Genomic DNA, 21,995 nt, shown 5'->3' with positions numbered 1-21,995 from the left:
GTGTCAACTAAAAGTCACAACAATTATATGTCAAAAGAAGCCCCATTTAGAGATGAGGGGCCTGAGGCTTAGAGAGGAGTGGCAGATAGAATAAGAGTCCCCAAAGATGTCTATGTCCAAGTCCCTGGAACCTGTGAATATGTTATTTTATGGGGCAAAGGGGACTTTGCAGATGTGATTAAGACTAAGAACTGTTAAATGGGGAGATGATGCTGGACTATCTAGGTGGACCCAATCTAATCACTTGAGTCCTTAAAGGGGAAGCCTTTTCCAGCTGAGTTAGAAGATGGTGAAAGCAGGGTCAGAGAGACAACAGCATGAGAAGGATTCAACACCCTGTCGCTGTTTTTGAGATCTTGAGATTTATGTGCAAGAACAAGCACAGGGCCTCTAGGAGCTGAGGGCAGGTATAGCAAGGAAACTGAGATCTCAATCTTACAATCTCATGGAACTGAATTCTGCCAACACCCGAATGAGCAAGGAAAGGGATTTTCTCTTAGACTGTACAGGAAGGAGTACACTCACTCCTTCCCACTCATTGATTTTAGTTCATACCAGACTTCTGTCTTGCTGAACTGTAACTTAATAAATCAGTGTTGTTTAATGCCTATAAAATTGTGGTGATTTGTTAAGGCAGCAATAGAAAATGAATACAAGCAGCCACAACTAATAAGTTGTGGTGAAATGAGAGCTCAGGTAGTCTGATCTCAAGTGTGTATACGGCTAAATCAGAGTTTATTTAGCAAGTCCATACTAGTGAGCATTAGGTGTCTTTCAATTTACAGTATTTCAGACAATGGGACAGATTTCCTCATAGCTATCTCTTTATACATTTTAGAATTAGAATTTCTGTAGAGAAATTTCTAAAAAATGAAATTATTAGGTCAAAGGATATGTACTCGAAACATTTTTTAATAAATACTGTCAAATCGCCTTACAAAGTTTTCCCAATGCAGTTTGAGAATAAGAAGAAATAAAATTAACAAAGAGTATTAATGGGTCTGGCTCATTGGTGACCATTTCATCAAAGCAAAGAACTGAAATGACCATGTAACTGAAAGTCCCTTTCTCCCTCAATTTAGCTGGAAAGCCTGCAGATGTCTGTTCTCGAAGAATCCCTCTGGCTCTGTCTTCTTTATATGCTGTGTAAATTCATTACTTTATGCTTTTACTTCTGGGCCTTGCTCTTTGGCCCTTGAAGCAATAAACACTGACAAAATAAATAGTTTTTAAGTATCACTTGTGCCACACATCTGTTCTAAAAATGCTATGTTTCTTCAATTGAGGCTAGAGTTTCCCATGTGCAGAATTAGGTACTTTATGAATAGCATCTCATTAATTTTGAATGATAGACTGGAACCCAACTGTTGAAAGAAACCACTGATTTAAAAAAATTAACATAGCAGCCAGCTCAAACATGAGGGCCTAGTGAGTAGCCAGCATTTTACAGGAGTCACTGATATAGGCCCCCATCAGGATATAATGGCCAATTCCGCATGTGACCCTTCCTTAGAACAAACCTCTTCAGGTCTACTGTCTGCTTGGCCTTTAAAAACCCTTGCTTTGCCTTCTGCTTTGGGAGGGGGAAGGGCTCCTTTTGCTTTAGAGGCTGTCTTGAGGAAAAAGCTAGAAAGTGGTTTTTTTCATTCCTGGCTTACCCCAGATCTGATAGCATCTTTTATTTTTTTCCACGCTCTTTCCCTTGTTTCAGAACTTCCTTTTCTCTTATTCAACTGCCTTGGGGGTTTTTGTTTTCTCCTTCGGTTGTGATTTAAATAATTAGAGCTGTGAAACTCTTTGACTCAATTATTAGGCCTGTTTTGTGTCCTTGTGCTCAACTGCTTGGTCCTAGGATGCTGTAGTAAGCATCCTCTTGGTTGTGAATTGGGAAGATGTCAAATTAAAGAAATTTGCCCATGATTACTTTTTTTTTGCTTCATTTTACCTAAGAAATAAGAATGGAAATTCAAATTCTGATGAATTTTAGTCTTATGATGAATAATAGCACCTTCTATTTATTGAACACTTACTATGTACCTAACGCTATTCGTTTTTCAAAATGCTTTAACTTATTTAAGTCCTCAGGGCTATTTTGTGGTAGGTGCTATTGTTATCCTGATTTCACTGTTGAGGAAGCTGAAGTTTTAGGAAGTTAGACAACCTGCTCAAGGCCATATAGCATTAGAATGATAAAGTGCAAACACAGGCTTGTTTGGCCAGTCTGCACTCTTAACCACTGTACTATAGTGCTCCTTGGCATTTCCAATTATTCATAAGCAATGCTTCCAGGAGCATTTTTAACCGGGAAAAACTAAACACAGAACTACTTAGTAGTGTAGAACAGAATGAACACTGGGATGTGAGTCAGGAGATGGAACCCTAGATGCGTGTCTAACTAGCCGAGCAAGTCCCTGAACCAGTCACTTTACTAGCCCCAGCCCTGTGCTTTTCTCATCTGTAAAAGTGCCAAACTTACTCTTCTTTAGTTTTTCCTGTACTACAGTAGATGAAACCCATCGTTCCCATATCACTTATGGCAACTAAGGCTGGTATCAGATGAGGCCATCGGCACAGGGCTGCTTGTCCAGAAAAAAGAGGGAAAATGCAATGATTAAATGCCACCCCCGCTCCCTGAGCAGAAAGCAAACTAAGCATAATGACTCAAATCCAGAGCCTAGAAAATCTTGGTGGAAACAGGGTGGATATATTCTGTCTTCAGTTTTCTCTGTGTGTATTCATTGTTGACCATAGAAATGTAGACAAACATGTGGCTCACCATTAATCATCATCTCAAACTTGCTCAAGCTATTGCGGAGTAATAATGCCACCAAACTTTGTCCAGTTGGAAATGAGATCTAGCCATAAAGAAGACTTCCTGAGTTTCTCAAGCAGGTATCTGTTCTATCACATAGCTTTTTTCTATCCCATGTGTTATGGGGCTGAACTGTATTCTCCCCAACAAATTTATATGTTGAAATTCTAAGCCCTAATATCTCAGAATGTGGCTATTTGGGTATAGGGCATTTAAAGGGGTAATTAAGGTAGAATGAGGCCATCCAGATGGTCCCTAATTCACTACAACTGGTGCCCTTAGAAGAAAAGAGGGCTAGGTCACAAACAACACAGAGACCAAAGGGCAACTATATGAGGACACAGCAAGAAGGAGACATCCACAAGTCAAGAAGGAAGATCTCAGAAGAAAACAAACCTATCAACATCACCTTGATCTTAGCCTTCTATTCTCTAGCACTGTGAGAAAATATATTTCTGTTGTTTAAACTACGTAGCCTGTGGGAGTTTGCTATGGCAGCCCTGGCAAACTTGTCTGCCATGTTTTAAATCCAGGGTGGTTTTTGTTTTTTTAAGTTTCTCTTTATTTTCCAGAAGTTTCTCACCTTAATTTTAAATTTGTTTTTCTTTTCTTCTTTGCTTGAGCTATCTTTCTATACCCTAAGAAGTCATACTCAGGTTTATGACTTCATCCACATACTGGAGGTTCCACAAATTGTAACAGTATTCGAAGAGTGCCCAATCCTTAAGGTGACCCTTGACTGGTACTTTGGATATAACTTACATTTTTATACCTCTATAAATTCCTTTTTTTATTGCTCATCTGTGTATATCAGTTCTCAAATAGATTATTTAACTTTATGGTGAAGCAACAAATAAAACAAAGCACTGAATTATGTATAACTGACTTCTCATCCCCCACCCCTGCCCTATGAATTTTTCTTTTTTTCGTACTCCTTACCTTGGGTAAAATGGCAATAGCAGCACCATCAACCCAAGTTCAGCTTCTCAAACTAGGAACTCAGGTATTTATTCTTCATTATTTTTTTGTCCTTGCCTCTTACATTTAAGTCTGTTCATGCTTCTTTAAAAATGTCTAATAAAAACACTTATAATTTTTTAATTTTTGTTTTTAGAGATGGGATTTCACCATGTTGGCCAGGCTGGTCTTGAAGTCCTGACCTCAAGTGATCTGCCTGCCTTGGCCTCCCAATGTGCTGGGATTACAGGCCTGAGCCACCGTGCCCAGCCAACACTTGTAATCTTAAACCATATTAAATTTGAATTGGCAATATAAGATGGACTCATGACTTAAAAATATATATGCGTGTGTTTTTCTAGTCCTGTTCACTGAAAGAAAACAAAAGCAATGATATTCCTCTAGCAATGAGCCATACCTAGAAACCACATCTTGGTTTGTACTCGTCTTTGCTTACTGAAAAGATCTTTGGAGAAATAGCTGATTCCAGGTGTTGAGCACGGAAACCACAAGTTAAGTTTAGGACATTTTGCTGTATCAAGGAAGTGCTCAGGGATTTATGGGAGCATGATACAAGGACACAGGGGCTAGCGCGAAAGGTCTCCCACTAGCCAAATTTGGGACAGTTTGAACATGACTATATTGATTATAAAACATTAAATACATAAAAATTCATTAGTCCATAGTAATACCCAAAAAAGTGAAAGATAAAGAAAAAAAACGAATTTGCCGTCATTGGCGGTGATTATTCAATAAATGCTTACTCTGATATTGGTAGTAAAGGGAAAGAACTAAACATTTGCCTTGCCTTTTTTAGAAGGAATTTTACATCATCTATGTGATGAAGGAAAACTCATCTTTAGAGAAGAATATCAATGAAGGAGTGACAATATTTGAAAGTTACTAATTTGCAACTCCCAATAAAATGATTCAGGCAAGGATCTTTAATAGTAAAAGATTATTGCAGAACAGGTTATTCACACAGATACAAAGCATCACAGAACATGTCATTTCCTAACTGTAAAAAGTGCAAAGGAGAGATCTGGTAGTCACCACCTTAATCAAGTGATCAACCTTAGAATCGCTGATATGGGACAAGTTTGTATTATGTTCCTCCTCGTGGGGTACAGATGAAATTCATGAAATCATTTATAAAGTATTCTTGCCAAAAGTGCTTAACCTGAATCTAAGTAAGCTTTTAGGCAGGCTTAAACTCAAATATATAGGAGTTATAGGGAATTTTAAAAAAATCAAATTACAAAGAAAGCTGCAGAAGAATCTGAATTTAAGATAGTCTACAAAACAAGGTTGGTTTTTTTTTATTCCTCCAAAAGTCATTTTCATGGGGGCAGAAGAACTTGGGGAGCTGTCCCACATTAAAAGAGACTAAAGGCTATAATAACCAAATATATGAACCTCAAAGGACTCTTAGCTTGATAAAAACGGCTAAAATTTTTAAAGAAACACTTAGGAGAAATCTGAATATGAGCCATATATTAAATAATACAGATATTATATGATGCTAAGGAGCTAATATTAATTTTATTACATATGATAATGACATTGTGGTTATTATAAGAAAATTCTTATTTTTAGGAGATATTTATTTTTTTATTGTGAGGCAGGGTCTTACTTTTTCTCCTAGGCTGGAGTACAGAGGCACAAACACAGCTCACTGCAGCCTCAACCTCCTGGGCTCAAGCAATCCTTCCACTTTAGCCTCCCAAGTAGCTGGGACTACAGGTGCATGTCAACACACCTGGCTAATTTTTGTATTTTTTGTAGACACAGGGTTTCACTATGTTGTCTAGACTGGTCTCAAACTTCTGGGCTGAAGCAATCTGCCTGTCTCAGCCTCCTAAAGTGCTGGGATTACAGGCATGAGCCACTGCATCTAGCCTATAGAAGATGTATATTTAGGTGTTGATGTTTAGGTGTGAGGTGTAATGATTTCAACAACTTTCAAAATATATGTACGTGCATGCATATATGTGTGTGTGTGTAGAAAGATAAGGCAAATATGACAAAATAGTAACAATTGTTGAATCTATATTGAAGAGATGGTAGAGATATTTATTTTACTGTTCTTTGAAATTTTCTAGATGTTTCACATTGAACAATTTAGAAAAAAATGTATGACTCTTCTTTTGGGCCTCTGGCACTCCTTCCTATCCCCATGGACATTCTCCAACTACCACTCTTCATCACCTCTTACTTGAACCTTTGTGGTGGCCTCCTGTGTTTCTGTCTTCAGTCCACATGCCTCCAAGCCATCTACCAGAGGCAGCTTCCTAAAAATCAGTTGTTACTATTTTTTTTAAATATATATTTTATTGCATTTTAGGTTTTGGGGTACATGTGAAGAACATGCAAAATTGTTGCATAGGTACATACACGGCAATGTGGTTCTCTGCCTTTCTCCCCATCACTTATATCTGGCATTTATCCCCATGTTATCCCTCCCTAACTCCCCACACTCCCCTGTCCCACCCCTAGTTCCCCGCCCCCCCACACAGACCTCAGTGTGTGATGCTCCCCTCCCTGTGTCCATGTGTTCTCACTGTTCAACACCCACCTATGAGTGAGAACATTCGGTGTTTGATTTTCTGTTCTTGTGTCAGTTTGCTGAGAATGATGGTTTCCGTGTTCATCCATGTCCCTACAAAGGACACAAACTCATTGTTTTTGATGGCTGCATAGTATTGCATGGTGTATATGTGCCACATTTTCCTTGTCCAGTCTATCATCAATGGGCATTTGGGTTGGTTCTAAGTCTTTGCTATTGTAAACAGTGCCACAATGAACATTTGTGTGCATGTGTCCTTATAATAGAATGATTTATAATCCTTTGGATATATACTCAGTAGTGGGATTGCTGGGTCAAATGGAATTTCTATTTCTAGGTCCCTGAGGAATTGCCACACTGTCTTCCACAATGGTTGAAGTAATTTACACTCCCACCAACAGTGTAAAAGTGTTCCTTTTACTCCACATCTTCTCCAGCATCTTTTGTCTCCAGATTTTTTAATGATCGCCATTCTAACTGGCATGAGATGGTATCTCAATGTAGTTTTGATTTGCATTTCTCTAATGACCAGTGGTGATGAGCATTTTTTCAGGTTCGTTGGCTTCATATATGTCTTCTTTTGAAAAGTGTCTGTTCATATTCTTCATCCCCTTTAGAATGGGCTTTTCTTTCTTGTAAATCTGTTTTAGTTCTTTATAGATTATGGATATTAGCCCTTTGTCAGATGGGTAGATTGCAAAAATTTTTTCCCATTCTGTTGGTTGCCGATTCACTCTAATGATTGTTTCTTTTTTTTTTTTTGAGACAGAGTTTCGCTCTTGTTACCCAGGCTGGAGTGCAATGGCACGATCTCAGATCACCGCAACCTCTGCCTCCTGGGTTCAGGCAATTCTTGTGCCTCAGCCTCCTGAGTAGCTGGGATTACAGGCACACGCCACCATGCCCAGCTAATTTTTTGTATTTTTAGTAGAGATGGGGTTTCACCACATTGACTAGGATGGTCTCAATCTCTTGACCTCGTGATCCACCCGCCTCGGCCTCCCAAAGTGATGATTGTTTCTTTTGCAGTGCAGAAGCTGTGGAGTTTAATTAGGCCCCATTTGTCTATTTTGGCTTTTGTTGCCAATGCTTTTTGTGTTTTAGTCATGAAGTCCTTGCCTACGCCTATGTCCTGAATGGTTTTGCCTAGGTTTTCGTCTAGGGTTTTTATAGTGTTAGGTCTTATGTTTAAGTGTTTAATCCATCTGGAGTTAATTTTAGTATAAGGTGTCAGGAAGGGGTCAAGTTTCTGCTTTTATGTACATGGATAGCCAGTTTTCCCAACACCATTTATTAAACAGGGAATCCTTTCCCCATTGCTTGTTTTTGCCAGGTTTGTCAAAGATCAGATGGTTGTAGATGTGTGGCATTGCCTCCAAGGCCTCTGTTCTGTTCCATTAGTCTATATCTCTGTTTTGGTACCAGTACCATGCTGTTTTGATTACTTGTAGTGTGTGTGTGTGTGTGTGTGTGTGTGTGTGTGTGTGTGTTTAGTATATAGTATTTGTAGTGTAGTTTGAAGTCAGGTAGTGTGATGCCTCCAGCTTTGTTCTGTTTGCTTAGAATTGACTTGGCTATGTGGGCTCTCTTTTGGTTCCACATGAAGTTTAAGGTGGTTTTTTTCCAGTTCAGTTGTTACCATTTCTCTACCTTGCTTTACTCTATCAGTAGTCACTCCCTTCCTCATCACCCACATGGTAAAGTCTGAGTGAGCTTATCAAGTAAGGCCATTCACACTTTCGCTTCAAGCTACACTAACATCACACCCTTGTTCACGGTGTTCTTCTACCACTTCATAGACTAAACTCTACTCAGGTCACACATTCAAATGCCCACATAGAGGGCTTGGAATAAAAGAGTTGAGGGTGGGGTCTAGGGTGGACCGGGGATCAGATGCCCTGTCTGATGAGGGCAGCTGTTACTTGGGGTCAAGTGAGTGATGCTGTGAGATGATGTGGGCCAAGTATTGTGAAACTTTTGTTTTCATTAAGTCAGAAATAAAGATTTGTAATACTAATACTGCCCTATTTTAAATGCTAATAGGTAATTTAAAAAAAACTGCAGAATGAAAAAATTGTGAACTATAGAGTGTGACTCTGTGATAACCCATGGGACTGAATGCTCACTCTTTCACAGTGACCTCTTTGTCATTTTTCCTTCTCTCTCCATGGTGGGAACACTTTCTGCTTCCTTTTCCTAGTGAAATCTGGTGAATCCTTCAAAACCCAGCAGTCAAGGCCATTCATGTGGCCCTGTCAGGTCCAGGCAGACTGAAGGGCTCCCTCTTTAGTGCACCCCAGCCATTCATTTGTACAACCTTCCTTCTAGAACTTCTCATGGAATTACATAGCTGGTTGTCTGTCTTCTCCTACTGGATTCTGAATACTTGTGATTAATAGCCACATTTTATACATCTTTGTCTCCCCTGAGCTGCTCACAGGGTCTGGTATAAAGTCAGTATTCAATGAACATCTGTTGGTTAAGTTGCAGGCTGTTAAAGGTAATGCAATAGAAGAATTTAGGACATGGTTTATATGACATCCAGTTTAAAATGTACTAAGAATGTCTATAAATCAATTAAAGAAAATTTTCTATTATTGTAACATTCCAAGTAAGGTTCCCTTTTGTCTATTGTAGGAAGTCAGGTAAATAGTTTAGTTTTAAAAAACAAAAAATTCTCAAATCAGGATTCTTTCTGACCCTTTAATCTCAGAGAATGTTAATAGAGTATCGTTTCAAGGATTCCCCTTCTAGCACAATCTTGGTCAAGATCAGGCTAAGGATATAGACAGGTTCAATAAAGCACAAGTGCTCTAAACCTGCTTGAACCTATATAAGAACTGAGCAGTGGCTTGTGTGCTGAATCAAATCACCTTCTCTCCCTGGGACATCAATTCCTATCAGTGCCCTACGCACCTGATTCCCTCATTCTTGTCTCTTTCATGCCTTTCTTTATGAAATGCTTTCACCCTCTTAGCATTCCTTCCACAATTCAGCTCAAAATTTACTTCCTAGAAGTGTCTGATACATATCACCTGCCTTGATTGTTCCTCTATGTTATATTCTCCATTTATCTGTGTTCCTTTTTTGTTAGGTATGGCCTACTATGGTGTAGGATATGTAATAATTATGATAATTTGACTTTGGGAAGCTGAGGCGAGTGGATCACCTGAGGTCAGGAGTTTGAGCCAAGCCTGACCAACATGGTGAAACCCTGTCTCTATTAAAAATTAAAAAATTATCCAGGCATGGTGGCATGTGCCTGTAATCTCAGCTACTTGGGAGGCTGAGGCAGGAGAATTGCTTGAACCCAGGAGGCAGAGGTTGCAGTGAGCTGAGAACGCGCCATTGCACTCCAGCCTGGGCAACAAGAGTGAAACTCCGTCTCAAAAAAAGAAAAAAAAATCATTTGAGGCCAATTGTTAAAAAAATAGCTTCCCAGACCCCTCCCCGGAAATTCTGATTCAGTGGGTCTGGCATGGGGTAGGGAATAAGGATAGGTATTTGTATTTTTAATGAGTGCCACAGATAGTTCTTATCATCAGGCAACCCTGGGAAACACTGCCATCATCCTTATAAGCTTGGGTTTGAGAGCAGACTAGTCAGGGTTTGAGGATGGGTTCTCATGCTTTTTAGTATATGTAATAGTGGGCAAGTCACCACGTCCTAAGCTGTGATTTTTTCATCTAGAAGATGAGGATGATAATCACTGTCCCAGTGTTGTTCTAGGGACTAAATGACTCATTTAGAGCATGTCTGGAACATTCTAAGTGCTCAGCAAATATGTGACAATCATATTCATATTTTGCTTGTAGTTTGCTTGGTTACGTTTCTGTGATTCAAAATCTGAACGATGGTTGCCTTGGTCCTTCTATAGCACTAGGGTGATTCAGGATAGGGTGACCCAGGAGATTTTATCATAGCCAAAGACTATTGTTGAGAGCCTGGTCATCTCTCCCAACTTTTTATTGCCTCAATAAGTTATCACCCTTTGTTCTCTTTAATTTTACCTGCCATCTCCATTGAATTATAGAAAGGTCTTTAAGTCCAGTGACCCTGTCATCTAGTTTTGTTATATGGTAGATCCAGTATCCTGTACAGTAGGCCATCAACAGAGGGCATGACCTAATAAAACACACATTTATTTCATGGAGTTATAGAGCCATCATCTCTTACTTAGGTTAGGATTGCTCCTAATGGGTCTTGAGGTCTTGATGTCTTATCCTCTTGCTTCCCTACAATGCATTCTACACTGCAGCCAAAGTGATCTTTGAGCAGTATCATCACAGCATGCCAGTTCTGTTTGAAATCTTTCATTGCTTTCTCCTGTATTTATAATAAAATCCAAACTCTTTACTGTGGACTTGTAAGCCTTACCTGATTTGGGCTAGTCTTGTCTGTCTGTCTGACCTCATCCCCTGTGATTCATCTCCTGGATTATTACATTCCAGCAACACTGAAGTTCTCCCTGCCTAGACTGTCCTTTCCCTCCATCATCACCTGACACTTAGCCCAGATGTCACCTCAGAGATTTTCCCTCGATTCCCAGTCTCATGTTTTCTACCATTACTTCCTATCCCATCTTCCTGGTTCATTTTCTTCTCGTCACTTACCACTGTCCAATACTGCACTTATCAGTAGGTGATATTAGTTTATGTGTTTATTGGAAGCTCCATGAGAGCAGGCATCCTGTCTATCTTGTATTCCAAGTACTGGAAGCAGAACCTGGTGGTACCTTCATGGACTTGGTACATATTTATCAAATTGATGATTGAAGTTTAAAGATAAAGAAAATCCATATAGTCTAATATATTTCAGCTTTTTTAAAGCAAGGAACTCTTATCAAACAAAATGTTTGGTTTTAAATTATTAGTTTGGGGTTTTTTTCTTTAACTTCTTTTTTAACAATTAACAGGAATCCATACACATAAAAAGTTCTTAGCAAACACTTAACAATTTACTGAGTCCTTGTTCAATGAGATCCACCACCAGGGGGAAATCAATCCACTTACTGGTAGCTTTGGACAATGAAAAAATCTGGCTGAAGGAGAAGCAGATTTGACCCCAGGAGACAAAGGCAGGCAGAAGCACCAAGTGTTCTGTTAGTGCGGCTCCTCCCAGGCTTCCCCATGGCTCTGCAGAGAGAGGCGGTAGGAAGCAGGACAGGCAGGGCTAGTTCTAGAGTACTCAGAAGAGAAGCAGCTAGAGAGGGCTTTTTAATGCAGGCCAGGCTGCAGCGAGAAAATACCTGGCCTTGAGCAGGCCTGTGCCAGTGGCTACAGCACTGCAGAAAGGATGGCAGTGGTGGTGGCGGCAGGGATAGGTGGAAGCAGCAGTTGTGCCACAAGAACAACTTCTCAGGGAGGTACTAACATGGGAAGCAGCCTCCCACCAGCCTCAAGCCAGAGGGACCTGAGAAGGGGGCAATGATGGCAGTGACAAGCAAAGGGCAGCAAGGAGGTCCTCGAAAGTGTCACACTTTTCCAGAAGACAGGAAGGAATTCAAAGACCTGAAATTCCAGCAGTTGAGCATGTGTGATCTCAGTCACAGCCATTGGCTTTGTTGTCATTTGGGTTGATTTACCTTTCAGTATCATTCTGAAGAATTAAGCAAAAAATAATGTGTGCAAAGCATCTAGCAGAGTGCATGGGTGTCATCAGCAAATGCTGTTTCCTCTTGTTATTGGGCAAGCACCAGTACCACCATATCAGAATTAAGCCAAATAGATGAATACTGTGTTAAGCTGTATAGGAGAAACAATGATAAATTAGACATTGTCCATGTCTTCGAAGAGTTGACAATATGGAAGTGACATGATCATTCAAAAGGCAGAAAGTGCAAAGTGCTATCTGAAGCAGTGCCCATAAAGTGTTAAGTATGTGAATATGGGTGGCATAAATTCCAGCATAGGGGACTGGGTAAGCTTTATGGAGAAACCTTGCGTCTTAAAGAATGGATATAATTTAGGCATGGAAGCATGGGTACAGAATAAAGACAAGGAAAAGATAGTGAAGGAATAATAAGAAATTTAGGAGGAAAACCAAGATTAGAGTAGTAAATATAAGGGAGAATTGCAAACAGGAGCTGATGATCAAAAGTGTCCAGTGTGGGCCAGGTGCAGTAGCTCATGCCTGTAATCCCAGCACTTTGGGAGGCTGAGGCAGGCAGATCACAAGGTCAAGACATCAATACCATCCTGGTCAACATGGTGAAAGCCCATCTCTACTAAAAATACAAAAAATTAGCTGGGCGTGGTGGCATGTGCCTATAGTTCCAGCTACTCAGGAAGCTGAGGCAGGAGAATTGCTTGAACCTGGGAGACAGAGGTTGCAGTGAGCCGGGATTGCGCCATTGCACTCCAGCCTGGGTAACAAGAGTGAAACTCTGTCTCGAAAAAAAAAGTATCCAGTGTGAAGGACTTCCACTTCTGGCTTTGATGAAGTTTCTAGTAACAGCCCTCTTGCCATAAATAGCTGTAAAACTGGACAAAATATATGGAGCAACTGTTTTCAGACATTGGAATTCAGGCAGTGTTGAACTTTGATCCCTGGGAAAAGGGAAATACATGAAATGAACCCCTTGGTCACCTTGTCTTTTTTTTCTGGAGGCACAGGAAAGTGGAGTCCAAGTTGATGACAGTTGCTTTACTGTTCTGAGGAGGCAGAGATCACAGTTCAGGGCTGTTGAGGTGGTTGAAATTTATAGGTCAAGGTAATGAAGAGAAAGCTGCACAGAGAAACAGGTTCAGAAATCTGCATATGGGTGCTGTAAAGTCTTTGGTCGAATGCTAAGCTTCCCACTTTAGGGGTCAGACTCTACGAAGTCTGGTAGAAAACAACTACTGGGGAGCTGTAAGCTGGATGGAGATTCTAGAAGGTACATAAAACTGGAGATGTAGATGTTCTGAGTGGAGATGTTCTCAGTGATTCCCTGGGTTTTCAGTGAAGGCCCCAGAAAGGCCAGGCAGGAGGAGCAAGGCTACTCTAGCCTTGGACTCAAGGCTATTCTAAATTCATCCGAAGAAAGCTTAAAAACAGCTTCCTAAAAATTAAGCGTATCCACTCATAAATTAACATAACAAAACTAAACACTCTTTAAATCCAGACCTGATAATGTAGCATTTCATATCTAGCATACAATTTAAAAATTACTAGATATGTGAAGAGGCATGATCACAGTAGATTTTTTTAAGTCAAAAGAAACATACTCAGAGATGGCAGATCTGTTAACATTAGCAAGCAAAGGCTTTAAAACAGCTCTTATAAATATGTTTAAAATTTTAAAGAAAAATGGACTCCAGTCAATAGAGAGAAATTCTCACCAGAAAATGGAAATTATAAAAGAAAAGAAGCTAGAAATTCTAGAATTGAAAAATGTAATACCTAAAATGAAAAAAAAAAATGGGCTTAACAGCAAAATGGATTCCATGGAAGAAAAAAAAATAGTGACACTGAAGACAGGGCAGTATAAACTATCTGAGCTGAAGTACATAGTGAAAAAAGCACTGAAAAAATGAACAGAGCCTCACTCACTTGTGGAATAGTATGAGGTGACCTAACATTTGTGAAACTGGAGTTCCAGAAAAAGATGAAAGAGAAATTGGGGCAGAAAATATATTTGAAGAAGTGATAGCTCAAAAAATTCCCAATTTGGTGAAAAATATTAACCCATAAACTAAGAATCTGAATAAACCCCATGCAGGATAAAAAACAAAGAAGACCACTCCTGGGCACGTTATAACCAAATTTATGAAAGCCAAGGATCAAAGCGAAAAGTCTTAATAGCAGTATGAGAAAAAGACCCTTTCCACACAAGACCCAGGGGAACAACAATGCTGACTTTTGTCTATCAGTAGACAAAAAGAGAATTGAATAACACCTTTAAGGTGCTAAAAGAAAGAAAACCTGTCAACCTGGAATGAGAAACTTAGTGAAAGATAAAGATCCCTTAAAAGTGAAAGAAAAAAGAGAATATGGGAAGAGAAGGGAAGGAGAGGGGAGGGGACGACAGGGGAGAAGGGAGACAGGAGGGAAAAGGAAGGAAAGGAAGGAGAGAAAAGGGAGGGAGGGAGGGAGGAAGGAAGGGAGGGAGGGAAGGAGAGAAAGGGGAAGAGGAAGGGGAAGAAGAAAAACACTGCCAAGCAAAAACTGGATGTAGCCATGGTACACATATACTGTAAGAAATATTAAAGGATTCAGGCTAAAGAAAATGACACCAGATAGAAACTCAGATCAACATTTAAAAAAATGACTAGTGCTAGAAGTGGTAAATATGTGGGTAAATAGAAATTACTTTTTTCCTTGACTATTATTGAATGAGTAAAACTTAATTATAAAGCTGAGTTTTTGGTAGACATGGCAATAGTGTGGGAGTCAGGAAATCTGGGATCTGGTCCACTTTTGTAACCTTATGTAAGTGGCTTAATCAATACTTGATATTCCTCTCTAATTGGCAATAATTCAAATATGCCAAATAATTGGAGTATTTGAATTGTCAGTAATTCTAGTTCCATCACCAGAAAGCAAAAAGAAGTTTCTTTTTATCATTGTTGAATACCTCAAAAGGGTATCTACTTATTAGTTCTTAAATTTAATGTATGTATGAATTGCCTAGGAATCTTGTTAAATTCAAGATACAATAATAAAGTTATTGTGGTATAGTAAAAAGACAAGTAGATCAAATAAATAAAAAATATATATTCGTTTTTATCTCTTTTACTTCTAACTTACTGTTTATATTTATACTTTATACATAAAGCATCTCTCTTATAAACTCTCTATAACATTGGTTCTCCTTTTTTAAATTCAGTTTGATAATCTCTGCCTGTGAATTGGAGTGTTTTGTTTGCTTACACTTAATAAAAATTTTGATGTTGAGGTTACATCTAGTATTTTGCTATTTGTTTTCTCCCATCTATTTGTTTTGTCTCTTTTTTGTTGTTCCTTTGTTTCCTTTGTTTCTCCTTTTCTTCCTTCTTTTGGATTTGAGATTTATTTATTGATTGATCTATTGATTGATTGATTGAGACAGGGTCTCACTCTGTCGCCCAGGCTGGAAGGCAGTGGCCCAATCTCTGTTCCCTGCAACCTCCACCTCCTGGGTTCAAGTGATTCTCCCACCTCAGCTTCCCAAGTATCTGGGACTATAGGCACATGCCACCACCCCCAGCTAATTTTTGTATTTTTTGGTAGAGATGGGGTTTCACCATGTTGTTCAGGCTGGTCTCGAACTCCTGACCTCAAATGATCTGCCCACCTCAGCCTCCAAAAATGCTGGGATTATAGGTATGAGCCACCACAGGGGGGTTCAATAATTTTTAAATATTTCCTCTATCAGCTTGAAAACTGTATGTTGTTGATTTATTTTGGGTGACTGATCTAGGGACTGAAATATGCATTCTTAGCTTAGCAGAATCTACTATGATTTCACATACTGCATGTGTAGTATAAAAAATACATAAAAGCAAATTTTTTGTCTTCCAATGTGTTCTTTGTGCTATTGTCATACTTATACATAAGTTAAAACCTCCACAATAAGTTGTATTATATTTGCTTTAAATGATCAATTGTCTTTAAAAGAAGTGAAATAAAGGTTGATATTAGAGCAATTCTGGAAAACTTCATAGGTTTACTCTGATTACTATATTTTCCAAATGTGAGGTCTTTTATAAGCCCTACCTGCTGGGTTGGATGAAGCAATCCTTGAGGGAAGTCACCGCCATAGTCTTGTTGGCTATCTTTCTTTGAAATTTTGAAAAGAATCTTTTCAAAATTCACCCTGGAGAAGGAGAAGAGAAAGATGCTTAGAGAGGAAGGGAAATACTGGCAAAGGGATGGTGAGAATGAAACCACTTTAAGACTGTATTTTAAAGGCTCATTAAGCTTTACGTTTAATGAAGTATAATTTGAAGAGATATATTTCCTTTTGGAAGGCAAGTTTTAAGACACTAGGGAGTTAGTTCACCCAAGAAGATGCTGATAATTATATTAGAATTGTCAGTAATTCTAGTTCCATCACCAGAAAGCAAAATGCAAGTAGTAAAGGATGATTCTTTGCTTGAAATCTCTGGGGGAAGAAAGAACTTTGCTTCTCTCGAGGTCATCTGGTATTTAAAGAAAATGTGTCATTGATGATTTAATTATTTATGACTTGAGAATTTGCATTAGTGTAATTATATTACATTTTATAATCTTATTTTTTAATGTAGAAAACAGATTGCCTTAAATCTGCAGGTATCATAGAGATTGAGTTAAAATTGCATTCAACATACCATAAATATATACTTCCTAATCATTTAAATATTGGCAATTATTGTATATCTCAGTTAAAATATCTGTTCATGTTATCCTTTAAATCTGTATTTCCTTTGAACATTATTATATTTTGCAAGAACAGAGAGATTATCTAAAACTTTTCTGTAATGATAACGGAAACCTTGTTAACATCTGAATCATGTTCAACGTGAAAAAGAGAATCAGGGCCAATTTAACACTTAGTACCCTTTTTTTTTTTTTGAGACAGAGTTTCGCTCTTGTTACCCAGGCTGGAGTGCAATGCCGTGATCTCGGCTCACCGCAACCTCGCCTCCTGGGTTCAGGCAATTCTCCTGCCTCAGCCTCCTGAGTAGCTGGGATTACAGGCACGCACCACTATGCCCTGCTAATTTTTTGTATTTTTAGTAGAGACGGGGTTTCACCATGTTGACCTGGATGGTCTCGATCTCTTGACCTCGTGATACACCCGCCACGGCATCCCAAAGTGCTGGGATTACAGGCGTGAGCCACCGCACCCAACTAGTACACTTTCTTGTCCTAGATTGATAGAGCACTGGTGTAAAAAAGGACTGCTTTCTTTTCTTTTATTTTGAAATCTGCAAATTGTTACTAAGTACCATAGTCCCTCGCCTTTGGAAATACCATGGCTTTTTGGGTCACCAGCTGTGTATTATATACCAAAAGACAGTACAACTCATGGCCATTTTTTTCATTCTTAGAGCCAATCATGATTGTTTCTTTACCTCACGTTCTGTATGACACCTTTTATTTAAATAGGTCCTCATGTTTGTGATCACTGCATGTCAGGTTATCCGGTCTGTGGCTGGCCTTCCAACTGTTCATCAGCCTGAGCTCACAAGAAGCAGACACAATTGTCAGAGTCATGGTGCTGTTCTGTTAGGTTAAGTCATCCTGGTGGTATCCAAAAAATTTCTGGTATAAGAATTATTTTCTTCTGTTTTGAGTTAATGAAGCAGAAACACAAACTGTGAGCAATGTCTCTAAATAGTCTTTGTTCTTTTACGCAGAATATCCTCAATGTTAACACCTGCAAGAAGATAGTAGGTGTCATATTTGTTTTATAATATTAGTGTTCATGTAGAATGATGGCAGGAAAACCAGCTAGGTTTTATTTCTTACTGCTCATTATTGGTTGATGAATTCCTGTGAGGGTTTATGGTATTAGGTTAAACCATGTGAAATTGCTATTTGTGTAGACAATTTCATATGACTCAGCCTAACAGGAAACAAAGCAGCTTCAGTTCTAGAATACAAGATACAATTCAATTAATTCTCTCTACATCATTGTGAGTCTGCTACAAATATCTTAAATTAGTATATATAATTTAAAAATTGGAACTGTAAAGACAAGGTTTGTTTTCCTCTTATTCTACTTTGTTTTTACTCTGTGTCATTGCTCTCTTGCTTTCAAGGAAAATACAGACTCAATATACAGAACATCTCCTGACATTTGCCATTCTATAGGTCTTGAGAGGTAAACAAGTAACAACACAGATATTGCTTACTTAGTTGTGGGTTAAAGTCATCTTTCTATTATTTTAACAACAACTTAAATTTGCAGCTCTTCCTTAATGAATTTTATGAATTCTTTTTTCTCTAGAGAAGACAATGTCATCACAGAAATATATTAGAACTATTTAAATGCCTTTTCCCTCTCTCTTCTTCCATATTTCTCCATTTGCAGTTTCATCTGTACAGAAAAGGAGCTCTGGTAGCCTTGGTCAACACTTTTCAGTAGAAAATGCTTCAAAATACAAAGCAAGAGCTATTTTCAAGAAAGACCTTTTAAATTTATATTAGGTAAGTTAAATTTTAGATGTCCTCCTTTACTGTAAAAGTAAACACATTTGATTTAATTATATTAATCAAAATGTACTTGTATTCAAGTGTTCTTATATGTCAATATTCCTGGATACATTTAAATTACATTGACAGAAAACATCCATTTCCTCACATTTTCAAATACCAAGCAAGAACCTGGTCTTTAGCATGGTTGTATTTGAAAAAAATGTAATCCAGCCAAGGCTGATCTTGTTTTTCCTTTATTCTTTAAGCCAGAAGCAATTACTTTTCATTTCAGGATTAAGCGACTGTAATGTTGCCACTGGTCGCTGAGACTCCTGGTTTCAGCATGTCTCCTTGGTTCCCAGCCAGCTCTGGGTGTTCAGGTAGCAGCTGTGGCTGGGAGTGTCTCTCTAGCCCACATTCCTTGGCCATGAATTTTGCAGCCCTGTTTATCTGATGAAGACCTCCCAGTAGTGATTTGCTCATGACATCGTCACACAGGCCTTAATGAATGATATGGAAAGATAGTAAATATTTTTCCTCCCAGAATGCCAACCAATCCTCAGTGTCCCAGCCCCTTCACTCCAGTCGATCACTGCAAAGGCTTGGTACTGAGATCCAATGAGACCTTTGCCCTACAAAAACCACATTCACTGGATGTTTACAAGTCCCGTCCATGGGACTGTTACCCAAGCCTGCTTAGAGAATTTTTAACAATTACAATCTGCGCATTTGCTGAGTCTCACTTCTCTGCACTAATTATTGACTTCAATTTATATTTTTAATATACGAATGCTATCACCAACTTCAGTGCATGAAGACTTCTCTTCCTCCTCTTGAAACCCATGACTTTGCTTGGGATACCAGGGATGGCTTTATAGCATTATTTATAGCATGGCTTTCTCATTATTTCATGTCTCCTCATTTTGCTTTCCTGAGCCAGATTTTAAATTCCTTGAGAGAGGAGTCCCTGAAAACTAGAAATACCTATGCAGACAGATAGAAAAAAAAAAATGGACAGAAAGACATCTGTTGCTCTAAATAATCCAGAAAGTTTACCTTAACAGGATCAGAAGAAATCTTCAGCTATAATATACGACTCCTCTCCTTTACCCCGCCTGCCCTCTGCTGGAACTGCTAATGAGCAGTAAGATGGCCAAAGCAGGACATTGTATGAGAAATGTGGGAAAACCAGGGCTGGTCTGACTAGAAGGGGAGTTAAGTAAATGTGATTTGTGAGTCCACAATGGAGATCTTTGAAGTCCTTCATGATGTGCCTTTGTATAACTAGCAGCCTCCTCACAAGACTCTATGGTTGACTGTGCACAAAGATATAATTCTGCCTGCCTGCATGAGATGGACCAAGTGACCTTGTATATTCTCTTCCTCCTCTGTGATTGTTTCATCTCCATAAACATCTGGTGGATGGCAGACAGCTGAGCCAGGTACTGCCCCTTCCTAAACACAAATGCCCTCCCCATTCACCATTCCCTAGAGCCTTCACCACATTTATCTATGAAAGGCATTTACTAGGCTGTAGCAAGACTGCCAATTTGGTAATGTAAAGCTGGAGATAAGTGTGAAACTCTAGACTGGTTTTCTGTTTCAAAGGGCAGCAGGATGTGACAGCTGCTGAGGCAGCCTTTTGCCCTTGGAGAGGAGAAGCAGGAGCGTGATCACTAGATGACCTCTCCCTCTAGCTTTCTTCTGGGTGGTAGGGACAGTCTCCCTCCCAGCCCCACTCTTGGTCAGGTGGCTACATATCATGAAAAAGAAGAGGAAAAACATGTTTTTGCTTTTTAAATTATTATTAAAAGAGAATACTCTTAGAGGAAGCAGAATCCATTAGCTGAATTCATTTCAGTATCTATGGTTAATTAATTTAGGCAGCCTTAATGCAATTTTATTATATAGCCTTTAAGAGCTGTTCTGGTAAATGCCCATACTATAAATACTAGCACTACTTTATATGTGTGATATACTTTTTGGAAGGGCAAATCTGAATTATTATCCAGATATTAATCTATACACAACCCCATCCAGACAATGCAAAGATGCTTCCTCATATTTTGAACATTGTTCAATACATTCAGAAACGGGGGGAAAACTGCTCAGATATGACCTTCTACATTTTAAGTCAGTGGATAAGTCAGCCTGGTTGCATCCCAAAACATAGTCTTGAACATCAATTTTACCTTACTACTGACCAAGTAATTGATTTCTGCATTTCATTCTGTAAATTAAACACTAGACTTTGAATTACTAGAAGGAATAGCACAGTTAGCCAATAAACCTTTCTTATAAAATGACAGTATTTTAATTTATTAGATGCATTAGCATTTATTCATGCCTCAGATTTCATCAATCAATTTTCCATTTTAAAAAGCTGTCTCTGGAAGCAACAGTGGAGAGATGCTGAGTTCCAAAAGCAATGTTGTTCAAGGCAGCAGGTCTAGCGTTCCCGGCACATGCTTAACAAATTCTAGTCAATAACTATGTGGTTCCAAGTATAAACCCATATTTTTTAAAGTATCTACCTTCTGAACTGACTCTTTTGGAATGTCAGAATTTTAAAAAGAAAATATTTAAAATTCTCTATTTAAGAGGTGTGCTATGTTTGTTCAATATTGCAGCAACCTCTGATTATTATTTTAAAATATTTATTTTGCCACTTTGACAGCCTTCTTCTACATTGCCCTTGGGTTTTAATTTTGTTTACAGCACTGAATTTCCATAGTTGGCTTCAGATTAAATGAATATTAGTATGTCGTGGTGATTTTATTAATTAGTTGCTTCTGAAACATTTTTTTAAGCTGAAAGTTACTCCAAAATAGAAGCTCTAAGAATCACTACCACCAAGTTAACTTTAAGTCATTTATCTATTTCATTCAGTCAACTAAAATATATTTAACACATAGGACTTGACTGACTTATCCGTAAGTAAGGTAGGCATAGGACTTGGGATCCACAGTACTTTTAGAGGCCTATGAAAACAGGCTTTTAAAATCAGAAGAAAAAAGTCAAAGAAAGTATTTATGTATAATACTAATATATTCATTTTCATACCAGCATAATCCTAAAATATAATTTTAAGTATTTTTTAATGGAGGAAGGGGCCCATGAAGGCAAAAGTTTCCAGGACCCATAAAAGTGATAGCTCAACCCTGCATGACATATGCCAAGTTTTATCTGTGTTAGATTCTAGGGGTAAGAAGATATGTGGGGCACAGTTTCTGTACCCAAAGCACTCACAGTCTAATGAAGCAAATGGACATAAAACAGACAGTTCATAATATGTTTGGTTCCCTTGAAATTGTTTAAAATAGTAATTACAGGCCAAAAAACACAAGGATTTTACTACCATATGTCATTTAACACATTGATTTGGCCTTATGTTTCTTTCAGTTAAACTTATACAAAAATTAGGTTTATATATATTTTCAAGCTATGTGGACAGCATAAGTGTATGTTTGTTCATTTGAAACATTACTGTTATTGCCATCCAGATCTGTAAGTCAGAATGTTCATTATTTTATAAGTACTGTCCATCAACAGGACCACAAAGGAATTCCGTATGCT

General features: G+C 38.5%; 1 protein-coding gene across 3 annotated transcripts in view; it reads left to right on the top strand.

Moving 5' to 3' along the window:
- Positions 1-21,995, top strand: part of DDAH1 (dimethylarginine dimethylaminohydrolase 1) — a 275,942-nt gene that overhangs the window by 67,007 nt on the left and 186,940 nt on the right. Inside the window, exons 2-3 of one of the 3 annotated variants that reach the window (XM_078332352.1) lie at positions 18,316-18,431; positions 19,711-19,861. The gene's annotated coding sequence lies outside the window, so the exon portion shown is untranslated. Of the gene's footprint in view, positions 1-18,315; positions 18,432-19,707; positions 19,862-21,995 lie in introns of all 3 variants that reach the window. The other 2 variants (XM_078332351.1, XM_054236493.2) reach the window with 2 other exon arrangements.

Source organism: Callithrix jacchus, chromosome 7 (assembly GCF_049354715.1).
Source record: "Callithrix jacchus isolate 240 chromosome 7, calJac240_pri, whole genome shotgun sequence".
Lineage (NCBI taxonomy): Eukaryota > Metazoa > Chordata > Mammalia > Primates > Cebidae > Callithrix > Callithrix jacchus.
Note: the sequence above shows the minus strand (reverse complement) of the source record. Positions and strands in the feature narration are given on the sequence as shown.